Source organism: Tupaia chinensis, unplaced genomic scaffold (genome assembly GCF_000334495.1).
Source record: "Tupaia chinensis unplaced genomic scaffold, TupChi_1.0 Scaffold141399_1, whole genome shotgun sequence".
Lineage (NCBI taxonomy): Eukaryota > Metazoa > Chordata > Mammalia > Scandentia > Tupaiidae > Tupaia > Tupaia belangeri.
This window is the reverse complement of record NW_006201261.1, coordinates 414,715-420,420: the sequence shown is the minus strand read 5'-3', so window position 1 is coordinate 420,420 and position 5,706 is coordinate 414,715. Positions and strand designations below refer to the sequence as shown.

Below are 5,706 nucleotides of genomic sequence, written 5' to 3'. Positions count from 1 at the left end.
AGGTGTGGAGGGCAACCATGGATGCCAGGGACAATGGGGGAGGAAGATGGGACATAGCAGAGGGTGGGGGATGGGGAATCAGGGATGGCAAGACAAAGGGCAAGGTATGCAGGACGTAAGAATTGGAAAATTATTTGCTGAGAACATATATGTGGATGTGCTTGATTGAGCCAATGCACAGTGTATTTTGGATGGAAAATTCATTTGTGTGTTGTGATGGTGTAAAGTGAATTAATAAAAGAAAAAAAAACTACTTGAAGAAATAAAGACTAAAAAATTTACAAATTAAAATGCAAAGTAAAACTTTACAGATCTAAGAAGCTGAAAAATAAATAAATAAATAAATAAATAAACGGTTGTAATGGACTCTCATAAGAACTTTGCTACATATTTCATAAAACACAGCAAAAGGCAAATGAGGTGCTTACTCCTCCTCATGTACACGGAAAGACCACCAGCTCAGCCCTCCCACTGCCAGCAGTGGGTGGCCAGAGACCCACCTTGGCGATAACTCCAACTGAACCTGTCTCCAGATGTATGCAGAGGAAGTAGCTATGGGCAGGCAGAGCTCCTTCTTGCATATTCTCTGAAGAACAAACCGAATCAACATGTGGGTGCCTCTGCAGATGGCCACATGATAGTGGTGGCACCCACAGCCCCAGGTGCTGCTGGCCACCAGGAGTTCCATGAGGATACCCCAAGCAAGAACCCCAGGCCCTGGTGGTTTTGTCATGAAGCTAAGAGGAAATGACACGTGCAGCAGAATAGCCTGAGTCCCTCGGTCCAAGCACCTCCCCCAGGCAAGTTACCAGCTACAAGGATCTCTCCGGATTGGTCAGGTTTACTGAACACACAAGACTAACAGACACAGCACGAGAGAGCAAAGGCAGCTAAGAGGAAATGACACGTGCAGCAGAATAGCCTGAGTCCCTCGGTCTAAGCACCTCCCCCAGGCCAGTTACCAGCTACAAGGATCTCTCCGGATTGGTCAGGTTTACTGAACACACAAGACAGACACAGCACGAGACAGCAAAGGCACATGGCACCAGTGCATACACCTATGGAGACACAGTAGAGTACAAAGCACAGGTCGCACCTCTCCCTCGTGGTGAGCAGGGCACCACCCTCACCAAAGCTGTCCCGGGCAGGGGTTGACTAATGGCGTCAGCTCAGAAACAGAGAGCAGGAGCTAGAGGCAGGAGACCCAGATAGAGAACAGAGACATCACCAGGCTGGCACAGACATTAGCCAAGATAAGAGAGAGCAGCTTTCTAGAGTGGAGAGATGGATTGGGAGGCCAGGGTGGGTACCCAAAGAATGTTGGAAACTCAGGCCACAGGAAAAAGAAGAGCTACTGAGAACAAATGACATTGCAAACAGTTTCAATGTCGTGCTTGGAGAGAAAAATAGAAAAAAAATACAGATTCTATGAAATCATTGGCTGAGTCAGACTGAGACATACAGGTCCGGGAAAAAGGAAGAAAATGAAAGAGACTCAGCTGAGGTAGTACATACTGGCTGACCACCTTACAAGTTACATACAGTAGTGCATGCCTGCAGTCCCAGCTAATGAGGACGTTGAGGCAGGAGAATCACCACACTGAAACCCTGTCTTGGAATTAAAAAAAAAAAAAAAAAAGAAAGAAACAAAATTTCAAGTTCAATATGGCAAATGACCACAAAAAAACCAGAGACCCAGAAGATGAGTAGTGGGTACTAGTACTGAAAGGAACTACGGCTCCAACTGCTGTACTAAGGACAACAGATGGTGGATGGGGCAGATGGCCAGCTGTGGGTTGTACTTCAGAGAGCATGCACCCAGAGTTGGCCCCGGGCGCTGTTGGCACATGCCTTCCAATGCCCTATTCCACTCAGAGAGCTGGGGGAAAAATCAACATCTTCTCTGCCAGTTCTGCTCCCTCCCTGGGCTGAACATACAAGGTAACTGGCAAGCGAGAGATTCTATAGAAAAATGTTAGCAACACTGACTGGAAGGAAAAAAAGAAGTGTAAACAAATCTTTCAATAAAACCGCATTAAGAAATAGAAAACAGATGGGACCAGCAGATGGTGCTATGGCTATGTCACGGGACTCCCATGCAGTCGACCATGGTTCAAGTCCCGGACCCAGTGGCTTGAACTCACACCAGATGCATGTACACCCAGGATCCCAAGAGGAGAATGGAGGTGAAGGGACTGCAGTGTGGCCATCCCCCCTGTGGGATGATTTCTCACTTTCTGTCTCTCTGTCTCTTTGAAGAGCGCACATGTCCTATAGCAAAGAACTCTCAAAACAAAAAAGAGTCTAGCCACAGTGGCACAGTGCTCCACAAAGCTGAAGCCAGGTTTGCATCTGCAGGTTTCCTGTACATGCTATGTGCACATACATGCCTGTGATCCAGACTGGCTGAAGCTGGGATTGTGGTATGAAGACCCTGTTAGGGATGTTCCCCTACCCACCATGGAAGATATAAACTTTTTTAAAAAGCAGAAAATTTAAATAATCCTATGAAGTTCCAGTCATGGTGGGGGGTGCTGCTATGCAGTATAGAAGCCATAATGGGAGGCCTGAGACTCAGATCCAGCTCCATCTGAACATGCTGGGTGAATCCATGGGCCCACCCATGATCCTGTCTGGCTGCAAGGCTTGGAGAGGCTCATTCCATAGCAAAACCCTCTTGGGAGATCTCTGCCCATCCCTCCCATAAAGGAAATAAATAAATGTTAAGGAGGGGGAAAAAAACCCTCCAATCAAAATTTTAAAACTTAATGGAGCCAACAGGTCGGTGAGGTAGTTAAGGACACTGGACACCCACATGGTCGACTGTGGTTCAAGTCCAGAACCTGGTGGCTTGCTTTCACACTTTCTCTCTCTCTGGTAAAATTTAAAAATAAAAATAAGGAATGAAGTTAAATAAAATTATTTGAAAAAAATTTTTAAACTTAAATTAGCACTTTAAACTCTTCCCACTGAGGCCAGCAACTGGCATGGTGGTTGAGATGCTGGATTCCAACATGGCAAACAGCTGTTTGAGTCCCAGACCTGGTGGCTTGCTTTCTCACTCTCTCTTTCTCTCTGTCCCTCTCTGGTGAATTAAAAAATAAGAAGAAATACATTTAATTAAAAAAATAAATAATCTATAAAAATTTTAAAAAGAAATCCTCCCACAAATGGGCCAGTAGGTGGTGTGGTGGATAAGACACTCGACTCGCACATGGCCTACCATGGTTCAAGCCCCAGACGGGCAGTGTGAAAATCATACTGGGTGCTGCGTGCCTGTGCCCAAAATCCATTGAGGAGATATTAGAGGTGGTATGGCTATACCCTCGGGAAGGGGTGGTAGTGATTTCTCTCTCTCCCTCTATCTACATAGAGCAGACACCCTATGGCAAAAACCTTAAAACTTTAAGATAGTTAATATTTCTACTAAACATTTAAGGAGGAGATAATTCCATTAACTTCAGTCTTAGCCAAATTCTTCCACACAGCAAAAGGTGTGAAGGAGAGGACATTTATCATTTGTTTTATAAGCCTGGACCAGAAAGAAAGGGACACTATAGGTCAAAGACAATTTTAAAAACAGATGTAAAAAACAAAACCTTTAAAAAATGTATATATAATATATGAAAATAATACATAAAGCATAAATATACATATATATATAAATAATTATATATAATTTTTTTAAGAGAGATTTCTGCTACAGGGCATATGCACTTGCTGGAGAGACACAGAGAGACAGAGAGACAGAAAGTGAGAAACCACCCCGCCAGGGGAATGGTCAAGTTGCAATCCGTTCTCCTCCAATTTCCTCTTAAGATTTGGGGCAGGCACACACACACACACACACACACACACACACGCCTGGTGTCAGGTTCTAGCTGCCAGGTCCAGGACTTGCACCACCGTTGACTATGTACAAGTACAATGACCTAACCAGTACACCACTTGCTGGTCCCAATTTTATTGATATATATATATATATAGCTTTTCTATACTCAGTAACCACTAGTTTCAAAGTGTAACTGAAATACTAAGTATCTCAAGTAACTGAATGCAAATCTAACAAAAGAGAGGAAAGATCCCCATGGAGGAAAGCTTAAAAGCTGGTGAGAGAAGTTAACGAAGGCAAATTAAAAGAGAGGATTCTAAGATCTCGGAAAGCATGCCTTCATGCCGCAGAGCTGGTAGCTCTCCTCAAGGATGCAGATTCCATGTGATCTTCTCAGTCCCAGCGGAGCTCCCAGACATCTCAAAACTCATGTTCTAACATTCACACACAACAGGAAGCAAAGGACCAACATCAGGAGAAGCAGAAGATGAAGTACTCCGGACACAGCATTTACAAAGGGAGAATCAGAGCAACCAACAAAGACCAGGACCTGGCGGCTTGCTTTCTCACCTGTCCCCTCTCTCTCACTCTGTCCCTCTCTGGTCAAATAAAACAATAGCTCTGCTTGTAAGTACCCAAGGTGATCTTTGAAAATGGTTCACTATTTGCTTGACCCAGAGAACCCCACAAAGTCATGAAAATCAAGAGGTTCAAATCTCCATGTTCACTTTAAGAACACTCTTGAAACTGCCCAGGCCTACAAGGGTATGCATATTGGAAAAGCCACCAAAGATCTGAAGGATGTCACTTTACAGAGGCAGGACATGCCATTCTGTCGTTATAATGGTAGAGTAGGTAGGTGTGCCCAGGCTAAACAGTGGGCCTGGACACAAGGTAGGTGGCCCAAAAAGAGTGCTGAATTTTTGCTGCACATGCTTAAAAATGCAGAGAGTAATGCTGAACTTAAGGGGTTAGATGTAGATTCTCTGGTCATTAAGCATATTCAAGTGAACAAGATACCCAAGATACACCGTCGTACAAAGAGAGCTCATGGGCAGATTAACCCATACATGAGCTCCCCCTGCCACATTGAGATGATCCTCACTGAAAAGGAGGAAACTGTTCCTAAACTGTAAGAGGAAGTTGTACAGAAGAAAAAGATATCCCAGAAGAAACTGAAGAAACAAAAACTTACGGCACAGGAATAAAGTCTGCATACAATAAATGTAAAAAAAAGTGGAAACAACATAAAGTTAAATAAAATAATTCTTTTTTTTTCTTTTGGGGAGGTTTTTGCTATAGGGTGTGTGTACTCGCCAGAAAGACAGAGAGAGACAGAGACAAAAGGTGAAAAATCACCCCCCAGGGAGGGATGGACATGCCACAATCCCTTCTCCTCCATTCTCCTCTCGGGATCTTGGGCACGCATGCACATGTGCCCGGTGTTAGTTTAAGCTACCAGGTCTGGGACTCGAACCATGGTCAACTACATGAGAGTCCAGTGACATAGCCATTACGCCTACTGCTGGTCCCTAGAAGAATCCTTAAAAACAAAACAAAACAAAACAAAAAACAAACTCACACTGGGTGCGTATGTGTCCAAGATCCTGAGAGAACGGAAGAGAAGGGATTACAGTATGACCATTCCCCCTGGGGGGTGATTTGTAGTTTTCTGTCTATAGAGAACATGTGCCTTATAGCAAAAATCTCTCTTAAAACAAATAAACAAAAAAAAAAAGGTAAAAATGGTCAATTTCATGTCATCCTAAATTTTTTTTTTTTGAGAGGTTTTCGCTATAGGGCATGTGCGCTCGTCAGACAGAGAGAGACATAGAGACAGAAAGCGAGAAATCACCCCCCAGGGGGGATGGTCA

General features: G+C 44.0%; 1 protein-coding gene across 3 annotated transcripts in view; it reads right to left on the bottom strand.

The window, feature by feature from the left end:
- PCNT (pericentrin) overlaps window positions 1–5,706 on the bottom strand; it is a 158,302-nt gene that overhangs the window by 78,732 nt on the left and 73,864 nt on the right. The gene's annotated exons all lie outside the window — the stretch shown is intronic.